Raw genomic sequence first — 14443 nt, forward strand, 5'->3', positions numbered from 1 at the left:
GGAATCCGCAGGCCAGATGGGCGCGCGGAGCCCCCCGCTTTCCCGCAGGCCCGCAGTTTTCAGGCACCTGGACCAGACGTGGCGTCTGCCGCAGGAGCCTCGTGCCCCTGCCCACCGAGTGCCGCGGCAGACGGAGGAGCACCGCCCGCCGACTTTCTCTCGCGCCTCTTTGAAACGTCAGGGTGAAGCTCAGAAAATCCGGACGGCATGGAGAACGCACGGGGAGCCTTTCCAGGGGACGTTCGTCTAAGGAAGAAGGGGTGTCCTGGGGACAGGCAGGGAAACGCGAGAGGGAGAGAGGAAGGAGCACCGTGTACGTCAGCGAAGGAAGAGAGGACGGTTTGGGTCGTGACACCGCCGCACGCGTGAGAACCTCCGGCTGTCCTCGGGAAAATCGGCCTCGGGGGCACATGCTTTCCTCTGAACACCCCGCGCGCCTGCTTTATGGTGGCTCTGAGGGGAGAGGCTGATGGCTGAGAGATTCCTTCCCAGGTCCTGAAAGGAGGCCGGGTTCAACGGCACGGCCGGCCGCAGCGGGATGCGGTGGTGCGAGGTTCACGGCCTTCGCCCGGCTCCTCACGCTGGGTTCTCGCCCCCGCGGCGGCCACGCCCCGGCCCGTCACGGAGTCTGTTTTCAGAGACGACGTCCCACTGCTCTCTTCCCCGCCTTTACATTCATCACACCGCCTGGCGATTCTTTCTCTAGGCCAATTGCTCTTGCCCGGAGTGTGCTGCGTGCACCTTGAGAAGGAGGTTCGGCTTGTTCCGCACGCATCTCTGTCCATAGGAGGGAAGCGAGAAGCAGCGACTCAGGGGAACAATCGCCAGGTTCCTTGGGCGAATTGAATGGTTTCCTCTTGCGATCATCAGAAAACCTTTAAAACGTGCTTTTTACTTAAACTCTCCTTGAGTCTGTCTTCCAGTAAAGCCAAGCGTGACTTCAGATAGGCAAGCGTGTCCGCGGCAGAGGGCGGCCGTCTTTACTGTCACTGGTGTTGAGCGCTATCTTTGAAGAGATTTCGGAATACCATCTTATCCAACCATTTTCCGCTTGAGCCACTGGAGTTATCAAGCGAGGCGGTGAACCTGGCAGGAAGCAGGCGATAGATATCCTGAATTGAACATATTTGTGGAAATTCCATCAGCATTATACATTCCAGAGAGAAATTCTTATTTAAAAAAAATGACTGTAGAATGGTTCGATATTAGAAATCGAAAGGTCCCCAGAGATACACGGTGACTACCTTCTGGGACAGACGTGCAGGTGAGAGCTAAGTCAGGGAAGGGGGTCACCCGCATCGGGCCCTGGGGTCACCATGCGGGAGTGTCATGCTCCCAACCTGGGGTCCCCGCACCCCTCAGAGTGCCACAAATTGTCGAAGGAGTCATGAGGGCTATGTTCATATTTTCAGAAAACATAACGGAAATCAGACTTTTGTTATGCATTGAGCAGCTAAAAATTAAGTTGTATTTTAGGTGGTAAAGTAAAGCTGATAATTCTTCACTGAAATCATGGTGACACAGTTTAGCCACATTCATCTTTTGATGATGAACTGGTAGGAAGCCATGTACCCATGATGCCTAAACTATGGAACATGTCGTGTGTTTTTTATTAAATGTACTTCGTTTTGGGTTTTAAGGCAACCTTTAAGTTGTTTTTGTGGAGAGCGTGAAAAGGGGTTCTTGGCGGGAGAAAGTCGTCAATGGTCCAGTTCTCCTCGAGTGTTCCATCTGCCCGGTGACCAGATCCGACTCAGATGTGGACACACCTGGTGTGCGTCACTTCCGGCCCGAGACAGCGAAACGCTTTCCCGCGGCTCTCTCGCGTTTCTTCACTCCACTGCGATGATGAAGAGTGCTCCAAACATCAGAGTCTCGTCTTCCACCCCGAAACCCTGCCGACCCCTCTGCCATACCCAACCCGGGGGAGAAACACACTCCTGTGTGTTAAGCCTCAGACAACTGGGGCGGTTGGTTACTCCAGCAAACCGTAGACTACACTAAGTCAGGATCTGACATTATCCAACACCAGATACGTAACTGCACTGTCGAACGCTTTTGAATCGGTTCCATTTAATCTTTACAAAAGCCTGTGATGGAAATGTGCTCTCTACTTTTATATGGAATTTAATGATGGGGGAGACTCGGCGCATCTGGGCTCGAACCCAGTTCCGCTGACCTCACTGTCTGTGCACCTGCCATGGTCCTCTGCTACCAGTATGAACAGTCAGCACCTTCTGGAAGAGCGAGAGTCTTCTTGAGTTCAAAGTCACTACTCCATGCCCTTTTTCCTCCCGGAGCTCTGCGTTTCTCCCCTTTGAGAGATTTCACTCTCGTTCCTGGATTTCCAACTTGTCTTCTCTCTACACACAGAAGCCAAGATCTGAACCAACAATCTTTTGTTTGTTTGTTGAAAGCATCTTCTCTCCGCTACCATCCTCAAGTTGCCGGTAGAGCACACGCAATATTTCTCCCTCCGTAAAAATAGCAAATAATAGATACATTTTCTTTCCCTCGACCTCTAACTTTGTGTCAAACACATCAAGCACTTCTTTACAGAGGAAGACTAAATTTGCTTCTTGCAACATTTTCTGTGGCATGCGGCACATCAGATGCCAAGGGTCAGATTTGCATACATCTCCCTGATTATCGAAAGAGATTTCTCTTCCCCTCCCCCGTTTCCTCTTCAGTTATGTATCTATTTTCTTCTCCTTTAAGTAGGTCACGTATTGCCGGGGAGGTGAGCTGTCAGAGTCAGCGGTGTCTGGCAGAGATGCGCGTGGCGATGCTCTCAGTGATTGGATAAAGGCGCCTCGAGCGTGAAGTGCGCCTGGATGCCACTTCGGTAAGTGAAAGCCGCACATCAGAATGCAGCTTTAGGGTCTAATTTAAACATATAATTCAGGCACCAGCAGAAGCGTTTAAAATATTGGCAGATGTCTTTGTGCTGCATCTCCCGGGGAGGACGAAGTGGATCCAAAGACGAACACAACCCACGGACCAGCGCCTCCTCCCTCGTGGTCCCCGGCGCTTTCGTTTCTTTCAGGTGCGTTCTATTTGAAGAGCATTTGGCGTCTATTCTCTTCATGTGCTCTTGCGGAATGACTCGAGGTCAGCGCCAGAGAGGGCCTGCGACTGTTGGTTCGTGGGTCCAGGTTCTGTCCACGCGCCCCTTCGCCCGCCCGTCCAGTGAAGGTGCCGCGTCCGGGAGGAAAAACGGACCCAACGCGGGGAAGGCGGCGGGAACGGCCTTTCACTGTGGACTCGCGCCCTCCGTCGGGATCGTGGGCGGGATGGCTTCTCGCCGACGCGTGTCCCTTTTCCTCTCGAGGCGGCTGCCGCTCCCCCTTCTCTGGCTTCCGCCCCCCCCCCCCCGCGGCGTAGCATCAGCTTCCGCCCGTCCGAACTGGTGTCCTTTGCCCCGACCCTCCGACTTTTAAGTCAGGAAGGAGCTCAAATGTCCAGCAAAGTGCTGACGCAGGCTTCGCGCTACCGGTTCAGAGACAAACGTGGACGATTTATCCGTCGGGGAGGGTTTTACGACGCCCCAGTGAGGATGCGGCGGCCAGAGCTGACTGCCTGGCGACCCCGAGGGAGGGGACGCTGGCCGCAGCGGTGGACACGGTGACACGGCTCCGAGGCCACTCGGGCTACTTCCTTCACCCACTGTTCCTGAGAGGGGCCATGCGGGGACACTCCGGGCCCTGACGTGGTCCCAGGGCAACGTGGGTCACTGCACTTAATGATCATCTAAGAGACAGCAGCACAGAGTCTCTGGATGTCACACTCGTGACCAGGAGAATGTAACGGCGCAGATGTGAAAGAAAGTTTTGAAGGCTTCTGTATATTATTTATTTTGCCCCAAAGGCCACTAGGAATAGGCTCCAATAAAAAAACACCATCGGTTTTTTGGCATTCATACCACGACATAGTATGAAATAGGCAAACAAAAGGCCCTTCTTTACTCTTCTTTCTGGCGTATTAGTCCTGGATTCGAAAGCTGTATCAAGCCCTGACCCCCGACACATGGACAGAGACGGAGTGCAATCCTACAAAGCGATCTTTCGCAGGCACCTCTTGCAATTTTTAAAAGTTTATGCCAAGCATTGGGAGCCCACAAAATTATTATAAGTAATGAAACGCAGAGGCACCAGTCAGTTCTCGGTCCTTCGTTTTCGAAATCTTGACGTTGCTTTTACTTATTTATATTTCTTCCTTATACATGACCCGATTTATTTTCACAAAGGCGGCTTATGACGAAAGGACAAGTCAGAGTAACACTCCAAGGCAACAAGCACGTGAGCGGAGAGGGAGAGAGAGAGCGGATGAGAGGAGAGGGGGGAGTGCGGAGAGGGGGGGTGCGGAGAGACGGGCGGACAGCGAGCTTCCCGTCAGCCACGCCAAAGCAGGAATCTCGTGAAGTGCATGAGCCGTGGTTAACAAAAATGTGCTCCATCTCGTAAGAGAGTGACATTGTTTCCAGTCCCAAGGTCCTGAGAAAGTGGGGTCATCTAAATCTTTACGTATGTGACATTTAGAATATGAAAAAACAAGTCATTGCTAATCAGTCTTTAAAAAAAGAGAGAAATTCTATGGGTGTGTTTCTTACGCTGGCCCCCAGCGAACGCCAGGACGCGATACGAGCTCATCGCGATCCTGCAAAGAAAGGCCTTGTGTTGGTGCTGAGGCCGCGTGTGTTGGGATGAGGGATGCGGAGACAGCCAAAGATGTTGGTCTCGGATGTGTAGTCGTTTTTCTGATCCAACTTAAGCTATGAAGAGAGCCTGGGGAATCTTGAAAAGTGAGTAGCCAGCATAATTCTTAGATTATTCCTTTTGGATCCCAGTTGCCTCAGGTGGGCTTGTGACAAGAATAGCATGCCAGGTGACTCAAATGGCTGTCATTACGGAGGACCAGGAGGGCAGGCGCTCTGTGTTGTTGACTGAAAGAAGATCAATATGGTGTACCAAGCTGAGAGAAAACAATCCATCCTCCCCGAGGAAAATGAGAGATTCTGACACCGAGTCTTGCCTGATGAAGGATGTCCCCAGGTCTGCAGGGAGGGCTGTGGGCATCCCTAGGCAAGGCCACCTGTCCGAAGGAGCAGCTATCAGGACGCTACACTGAGGAGAGTGCAAACGAGACACTGTCAACTTACGGAGCTCACGAAGAAAAGGAAGACAAACCAAAAGTACACGAGCATCTGAAAAGAAAGACACAGATTATTCAGCTAGAAGACGAAGCCTGCGAGGACGCCAGGCCAGACAAGTAACTCCAGAGACACCTGGTTTTTTCTTTATTTTTTTAATGAAAAGTTTAAACATCAGCAAATATGATCTTAAATGGAGAATCGTTCACGGAAGTCCCACTAAAATCGAGGAAATACAAGAATATCAATTATTCAAATGATTTTAGAAGGGCTATGTAACAAAATTTCATGAAGTGAAATTAGTGCTATAAATACTGGAAATGGAGACGCATTATCTTTATTTATATATATTGTTATATGTTTGTAAAATAAAAGATCGACTTAAATTATTATAACTAAGAAGATAATTGCCAAAAGCAGCAAAATATAGGATATAGAGAAGTTTTCTCTTAATAATCACTTAGAGAATTAAATAGAAAATACAAAGGGAGTTTATTCACATTAGAGACATGACTACAAAGTATATAATATTAAATACAGCGGTATAAGTTCCACATGACATAAACTATATTTTATAGAAGGATATAAAGAATACTTAAGAACAGCAAGCCTTATTTCTAATTTAAACGTCAATTCTCCAAAACAAAATTCTCAATCTAATAAAATTTCAGTCATAATCTTAACAAGGGTATATTTGGAAACTGGACAAATTGAATATAAAATTTATATGGAAGAATAAATGGGTGAGAGTTGCCAAGAACAATGTGAAATATATGCATAATTGAGTTGAATTTGTTCTATCAGATATTAATTTATTCTAAGAAGTGACTATTGTAACAAAATATGGCTATTCCAGAAGAACAGAACAGAGGACCGATAAAGATATCCAAAAATTTATGGAATTTAATATATAGCACATTTGGTATTGCAAATAGATGAGAAAAAAAAAACATGAGACTTTTCTATAAATTAAGTTGAGAAAATAGGCTAAACTTTTGGGGAAAAAATGAATTTTATCCCTGTTTTCCACCATACATAAATAAATTCCAAAAATTAAAACATTCTAAAAATGCAAGTATTAAAAGTAATACATGAGATTATTTTGAAGCATTTGTGGGAGAATTTTGCCTAAAGGCAACAGGGAACCCAAAAGCTACTGAACAAATGATGCCCAATTTAATATTCAAACATTTAAAATGTCTACAAATCGAAACACCACGGACACTGAGTCAGAGACAAACCTACACAGAAAACACTTGTAACGCAGGTGACAAAGAATTAATATTCCTAATATGTGTAAATTCCCAAAATTAATGTCGGATGACGTGTTCTTAGGGACGTGTCGAGAAGGTAGGGAAGGTGCTCACAAGGGAAGATGCCAGGGGCCCCGCGTGGCTGGAGGGAGCTCCGCGGACCGGGGCGGGGGAGAGCGGCCCGGGGCTGGAGCCAGCGCCCATGCGTGCGGTCAGATCTGTGCCCGCGAAGGGGACCGTCGCCGTGCCGGAGGGGGGGGGGGGGGGGGGGGGGGGGAGGGGCCGGGGGCTCGCACGCGGCGGCGGGGGTGCCGGGCCCCCCTGCTCGCCGGCCCGTCCCGCCTCCCCACCCGGCTGGGCGTCCGCGGCCTTTCAGAGTGACGACCCCACTAACCCACCTCCACGGCCCAGAGGGCCACCGCCCGCGTGACGTGCGCCTGCCGCAGACCACCCTCGGACCGCGTGAACCCCGCTCTCTGCCTTCACGTGGCTGCCCGAGCAGCTGGGGTTGCTGGACGAAACATGTGTGTATGTGCACACGCACGCACACACACATACACGCACACACACGTGCGCACACACACACATACCCCACAGAGACCCACCCAGCACGCAGGTGAGCACAGGTATGCGCACACACACGCACGGAAAGATGCTCCACGGCACAGTCACCAGGAAAATGCAAATTGAAACCCCAGGGAGGCGCCGCCGGCGAGGGCGGCCTGGGCCCGAGCGCTGACCCCCTCGGCCCGTGCGGACGCCGGGGGGCACCCTCGCTCGCCGCGGCAGGATGCGGACGGTCCGAACAGTGTGACAGGACCGAACGTGCCTGACCCACGTGATCCAGCGACTGTGCCCCGCGGTCGTCATCCAACTGAGTCGAAAATGTGGATCCATGCAAAGCCCTAAACGTGAACGTTTATAGCAGCTTTATTACTAATCGCCAAAATTCGGCAGCGACCCAGAGGTCCTCCAGTAGGCGAACGGGGACATGAGCCGTGGGACATCCAGGTGATAAAGTGCCGTTAAACTCTGAAAACGAGTACACATCCATGAAATGACGCAGAAGAAGCCGGAAGGCTCTTACTCAGAAACAGCGGCCAGTCCGATGGATTCCGACGATGGGATGTTTCAGGAAAGGCCGGACCGCGGAGACCGCAGCGGTCGCGAGGTTGGGGGGCGGGTGGGGGGGGTGACCTGGCCGAGAGCCGTGACCTCCAGGGCCGTCAGAACACTCCACGTGGCACCGACCGTGGAGACGTGTTGCCATGCGTTCGTCTGAGGCCGCGGAGCCTGCGACCCCTGAAATGCTGAGGACAGCCGGACCTTCAGGCGATGACGACGCATCCGGGCGGGCTCGTCGATCGTGGCGAGGGCACCGCTCAGCCACGTGCTGACGGCGGAGGTGGCCGTGCCGTGTGGGGGAAGGGAGAGCGTGGAAGACTCGGACTTTCTGGTCAGTCTCGCTGTGTATCTAAAACTACTCTCAAGAGCAGGGTCCATTAAAAATGGACTTTAAAACAGAAATTGAAGTACACGATTGTTCTTTCCACTGGGCGGCACGCGAGGCCCCCCACATCGAGAAGCTTAAAATAACTGGCCATGTTCCCAGATCCTGCACAGCAGGACTGAGCGCCTGTATTTGTCACATGGGTGAAGCCTGGTCCACGTTCCACTTAGGAAAGACACGCGACTCCCTCCCAAGCAGGCGATGCGGGAAGGGCCCGCGTGATTCCGTTCACATTCCTTCGGTGACGTTTCTTGGCACAGGCCGGTTAGAGCCAAGAGAGGTCGATAGAGAGAGAGAGTCTCTGATCGTGGTCGCAGTTCTCACCAGGGCAGGGAGGAGCAGACTTTGGGGCCAGCTCGCAGTCCCCCATGGTTTCCCTGACAGCTCATCGCAGCAAGGAGACATGCCTTTTAAGACAACGTCGTTTCCTTATGACCTAGTAAAAAAATATCACAAATTCCACGCATCAAAATATAGAAAACACTTTTTAAAAACATTAATCAGTGTGAAAAATAGTACCTCTTTCTTCTCAAAGAGCAGGAGGTGACAGGACCTGATCAGTATTGGGGATCCACGTGCTTCTTTTTATTTTATTCAAACTCGCGGGATGTCCAGTTCGGCGTGTAAGCCAGAAGGCAAATGTTTTCTTGGCACTTTCTAGGAAATCTGGAAAGATCCAAAGGAACGTAAGAACTGGCGGGAGCTAAGTGTGTCGCCACCAGAATTATAGATTTTAGAGCTGGGAGGAAACAAAGTTGCCTATTTTTAAAATATAAATTCCAACTGTTCAAAACCCTGTAGTTTCCAGGATTTAATTAACGCTGTCTTCGTGGGCCTGCTAACGAGGCGTGGCGACTTCTGGGCGAGCCCTTTTCGGCACTCCGGTAACGTGCAGTGCGCAGTTAAAGGCTACTTGGGACCGCGTCATTCCTCCCGACCGCGGCAAAACCGTGACTTCGAGCGGAGGAGACCGTCCTTCGGCCGTGACGAGTCCACGGAGGGCTCTGACACCAGTTCCCCCAGAGGAAACGGGTCACAGGCGAGAGGGGGTCCTGGCGCATCTCTGTAACGATTTCCCGGGGATCCTGTAATGAGGTGCCTCGGGTGTTTACCGTCTCCCGGAGACCGGGGGAGGGTGCTTCTGAAGCCGGGAGGCGTGCTATGCTCGCTCCTGCCTGCTGGCTGCTGAGGGCTCGCTGGCCGCCTCCGGTCTCCGTGGCTGGGAGAAGGGTGACCGCAGCTCGGCCTCCATGTCCGCCTGGCGTCCTCCCTGCGTGCGGGCCCGAGTCCACATTTTCCCTCATTCACGAGGACACCAGTCATGTTGGAACGAGTGTCCAGCCTACTCCAGGGTGACCTCGCCTAATGAATTACGTCCGCCACAACCTGCTTGCTGAGTAAGATCCGTCTGAGTGACAGGGAAGGGGACGTCGACCCGTGAGTTTTGGGCGGGGCATATTCAACCTATAACGGTCCCCCTCTCCTAACCAGGCTGCCCTCCGGGGTCCCCTTCCCCTCTCCCCTCTGCTGCCGTCGTAGGGAAACCCCGTGACGTGCGAGGTAGACTCCTTAATACTCTTCTCGTCAAGCTTCCCAGAAGACTACGGATGAGTTTTAATCTCTGCTTTTTCTGTTCCTTTGTTTTGAGAATGCATTTAACTCTTTATCATCGGCCACCTTTAATTCCTTATCTCAAAGGGTGTGATATTTCTCTGCGGTGTGTGCGGAGCCAACTTGTGTTTGATTCTGCTCACTTCCTGACCCGTCTTATCTTGATGCTTTTGAATGAAGATTCTCAGCTTGAAGCTTTTCAGAACAGGCAAACGGTGTGAATTCAAGGTTTAAATTCCGGTGCCGTTTGGCCAGCGGACATGAATTCTTAGAGGAGACGTGCGTCTTCTCTCTAGGACCGAGACAGAGTGTTTTCTAGCCAGTGACTCCCGCTGGTTAGGCACCTGCGATGCTCTCTGTCTTGAAGAGTGGACGTTGGTATCGGTCTCAGCAGGGCACCCCGTCAGATGCAGCCCGGCCCGGGGTCCTGCTCCCCCCACGCGTCCGAGGCCTAAGACGGAATTCCCAGTTCAGCCATTATTTTTACTGGATTCAAGCTTCAACTTTGTCTCTGGCCCTAAAGAGTTTTGTTGTTTCTTATCAACTCGCCCACACATTCAAACTTTTAAAAAGCATTTAATCCATTACGCTGAATGTTTTTTATGGTGGGAGGGTTATCTTTTGTGTGTTTTGCTGAGCAGACACACACACACACACACACACACACACACACACACGCTTTTACTACTCTTGCTCGATTTTTTTTCCTATCGATTGTAAGTAATTTTACTCCTTAGCAAATCATTTTTGGACCCCAAAGCTGCCAGGCAGATTGGTTACTATCCAAATCTCCATCGTATAAGAGAAGGAGAAATAAGCATTTTTCGCTCAGTTTTCCTTGCAAAAACCCTTTAGGGACACGCCCCAGCCACCAAGGTGAGCCTGGCCCGGTGGCCTGATGATTTGATGTGACCTCCACTCGCAAACAGATTTCAAACAGTCTGTCTCCCAGTGAGAAGGGAAAAGCAAATAAAAACCTCACTGTACCGCGATCCTGGGGGCAGCTTCCTCCTCCACGAAGCTCCCATCGGCTCCTTAGGCTGCTGAATCCCATGTATCTCGTCATTTATTTGTCAGACTAGCCAGTCGGTGATGCTAACCCTTACCTGTTGCTCACCTTGCATTCAGCCTTTACAGCAAACAGATAGTAGAGACTAAACCAACCTTCGGCGGTTTAAATCAGCTAGAGCTTCATTTCCTTTTCTAGTGAGACCAGAGCCCAGGCTGGTTCAGAGGCTCACCAAAGAGCACCACTTCCTAACAGCTTCTTAGCGCTCTGGCTGCGGGGTCCCTCTGATTACAGTCGTCACACAAGCCTGCTCATCCCTCCATGCACCTTCCGAGCCGACGATGCAGGGAGGGCGTGCGTCATTCCGCGCACATCCCTTTGGGGAGGCTTCATGGCGCAGCCGGGTCACTGTTCTCACCAGAGACGAGAGCAGGGTTCGTGGCCAACCAGCGGCCTTCCGTGGGTTTTCCAACTGCTCGTCACGGCAAGGGGACGCGCCACGGTCATGTGCTCTGTGAGCCTTCAGCACCCCTGGCGGAGCTCCCAGGAGGGACCCCTCGTGCTAAGTTGCAAGTTGGGGGTTCTTCCCCTGACTCCTGACCTGGGTGACGTAATCACTCGCGCTTCTCCAGTTACAGGGAATCACCGCGGTCTCGTCCCCGTCTGGGCGGCCTGTGTCCTGACGCGTCGCGGCGGGTAGGTCAAAGGCTCCCGCTTCAAACCGAGGCCACCTCCAGCTGTCCGCTCTCGGCTCACGGTTCGCCGCGTGGCCGGGGGCTTGTCCCAGGCTCCTCCGCGCGGGTGCGAAGTGGGGTTGTGCCAGGGCTGCCTTCGCATTGTTGCTGGGCGAGGTTCGCCACGAGGGAAAATTCCGACACACACTGGACACGGGGGAGCAGTGCCCGGAGAAGGCCGGGGGTCCCCGGGACGCCGAGGTGCACGGCGCCGTTCCCGAGCCTCCCTCTGTAAAGTCACCGTCATTGTTTCCAGTCCTCACGCGCAGCCTCTGGCAAATACCGTAGATTTTCTTCTGACTCTTTCTGTCAATTAAAAGTCGTTTTCAGATTTAAAAAAATACACATGCGAATATTGGTACTTCCGATGTTATTGCTATCGGAGCTCATGTAACAATTAATGAGAAAGTCAATATGTAATGACCACCATCGACATTCTTCATCTAGGAACAGTACCTTGCTTAGGTGGGGCTTAGCCTCCGCCTCCGTTTATGGTCAGTCTTGGGGGGGTCTCAGCCGAAGGGTCGTATTTTATGCCCTGCCACGCCGCGCTCGCGGCCTGCGTCTCCCTCCCGGGTGACAGGCGTTTTAACGGCGGGACAGAAACTTTCCTCCTTGTGATCTCACAGGTCAGCGTATTCTTGGCACACGTAAGTGCTCAACAGGTGTTAGTGAATAAGCGTTTAAATAAAGACTCAACACCAACAATACACACATAGCAAGGCCACAGAGGGCGACAGTTTGCTAGAAAAAAATAAATCTGAGAAGGTACACGTTCAAAGATGCGCAGCAAAGCAGTGCTGACTGGTTTTGCACTGTCGAGCCCCTGCGCGGCAGGCGAGCCGCCGCCACTGGCGTCGTAGGAGCGCGAAGCGTCACGGCCTTGCGCGGCAGCCTGAGTCGTCCCGTCGGAAGCCTGTGTCGGGGTTCCCGTTTCCTGCCCGTCCCTTGCTCGTCCTCAAGGGAGGGCGGGGTGAACGCGGCCGGTGGCTAATACTTCATGGGACGATTCACGGATCCCATTTACTCAGATACTACACTCCACACACTGTGCACACCAAGAGTTATTTCAGAAACTTCTAGTTGATCAATGGTGCCATGTTCCACAGGTGACTAAAGAGTAGAAATGAAATCTTGTCACAGCTTTCGCAGGCCGTCTTCCATTTTGACACTAATTTAAGTTTCTCTCCCACTGTGCGTACTGAAAAAGGCTTTCAGGGATAGAAGAGTGAAACTCGTGAGCCTGTAACCCCCTTCATGCCTTCCAGGCATGGTCCGCGCGTGGCCCGCACGTGAGTATGAGCTTCTGGATAGATCTCGAAGTCTTTGCCCACAAGCGTAGGTTTGGAGATGAGCTCTAAGGTCACCGTGTGGCCTTAACAGACCTTCCAAGGTGGTGTGTAGCGATGTCATCCACACATTAACTAAAAACATAGCAGGTTTTTGAAACTCAGAGCAATAATCTAAAATCTACAAAACCTCTACTACTAAATAAAGCAAAGTATTATCTCTTCGACATTGAAAATAAAACTCTAGGCCTTTGAGATGGAATTTCCACAGTGGTGCCCACGAGCTAACGAGAGGCCTGGGGCATGGAGGGGATGATTTTTTATTTCATAATCGATAAAAATAATAACGATGTGTTATTACATTTATTTTTAGCTGGCAACACAATTTCATTGCGACAGGAATCCATCAGGTGACTCCTACGTCCCACCGTCCTGGGAAATGCTGAAGGAAAACACACAGAGATGTCGAGTGTCCCTTTAATATTTTTCCTGTAAAATATGTTTATTAAAGAAAACCTACGAAACGCATATAATTGCAAAGAAGAAAATTAAACATTTTGTCTGCTAGAAATAGTTGGTATTAATGTTACTATTTCGGTTATATAATATACATATATGTGTGTGTGTCTGTGTGTGTCCGAGTGCACAGTAAAAATGCATTATAATGTTTTAATTTAAATTTGTAATGTGGACATTTTACATACTTTTGGATGTTTGTAAATATTTATTCACGATTGCTTACTAACCTGTTCTGCAGATGTGGCATGGTTTGTTCCGTGTGACTGGCCTTTTAAGTCCGAATGTGAGTAAACATCCAGCTGCCTTTTTCGGGGCGGCACAGCTGGTTGCCCGCCTCACATTCGCTGAAGAGAAGGGTGTTCGCCCTCGCCCCGCAGTGGCGCCCGCCCTCGACGTCCCACGAGCATCGCCGTCGGTGCCTGGCGCAGGACGTAGGGCCCTAAGAGTTCCCAGGACACTGAAACCCGGGTGTCGGCGGCACCAGAGGCTGCCCGCCTCACGGACAGGGCGAGCTGCGTGAGCTCCTGCAGAGACACTTCATCGTCACTCACAGAAGTTCCCAGGGGACCGGCAGCGTCGCCCACGGGGATGAAAAACATAAAGACACCAAGAAACGGGGGAATCCATTTAACTGCAGCTGGAAAAATACAAAAACAAACAAAAACCAAACCAAAGCAAACCAAAGCACGAGCACCGTGCACGAGAGACGGAAGGGGAGGGAGAAAGCCATCGTGCTGCTTATTAACTGGTCGCAGTTCGGCTCCAAACCCGCCCTTCTCGTCCACCTTGTGCGAACGGATCGGGCCGCTTTCCCGGGCGGGCCGGCGCGGGGTCACACCCTGGCAGGAGAGGGTGCTGGGACGCGCCGCGGGGGGACCGGGCTCCGGGCCTGGGTCTGGCGTCTGCTTGGCGGCTCCTGCGGGCAGCAGCCGTCCTAGCTAGCACCTGGCTCCTGCAGCGCCGAGTGGCTCGCACCTTCCCCTGACCCCTGTCCCCGCGGGCACATCCTCGGCAGTGAGCCTCTGACGCGCACCTCGCCACAAACGCCTTTCCCCTGCACCCCTGCAGCCCAGGGGACCCACTTGCCGCGCGTGTCTGAGGGGAGAAGGACAGCAGGTGCCGTCGGCCCACGGCCCGCGGCCGCGTCCTCCCGAAGCCTGGATCTCGGCCTGGGGAGAGGGGCTCCCTCCCCCTCGGACGCTGTCTCGGCCCCGGGACCCTGACTCGGCTCGTGCCGGCTGCCGAGGCTTCGCATTCCCGCGCCCTTTAGAGCCGTCTTTCCTCCTGCCCGGCCCGTTCATTCTCATGTCGCTTTCCGGCGTGGCTGGTAATTCTAGATATTAGACTTTCTCTGTTCAAATTTCTGTGT

At 52.0% G+C, this 14443-nt stretch overlaps 1 long non-coding RNA gene across 1 annotated transcript; it reads left to right on the top strand.

Annotated features, from left to right (window-relative positions):
* Positions 1-606: 606 nt before the first annotated feature.
* LOC107498226 lies at positions 607-10735 on the top strand. The gene is made up of 3 exons (XR_001593976.2): positions 607-2621; positions 2722-2845; positions 8714-10735. It is a non-coding gene; the product is annotated as an uncharacterized LOC107498226 (long non-coding RNA).
* Positions 10736-14443: the final 3708 nt, after the last annotated feature.

This window comes from Rousettus aegyptiacus, unplaced genomic scaffold (genome assembly GCF_014176215.1).
Source record: "Rousettus aegyptiacus isolate mRouAeg1 unplaced genomic scaffold, mRouAeg1.p scaffold_m13_p_7, whole genome shotgun sequence".
NCBI classification, from domain to species: domain Eukaryota; kingdom Metazoa; phylum Chordata; class Mammalia; order Chiroptera; family Pteropodidae; genus Rousettus; species Rousettus aegyptiacus.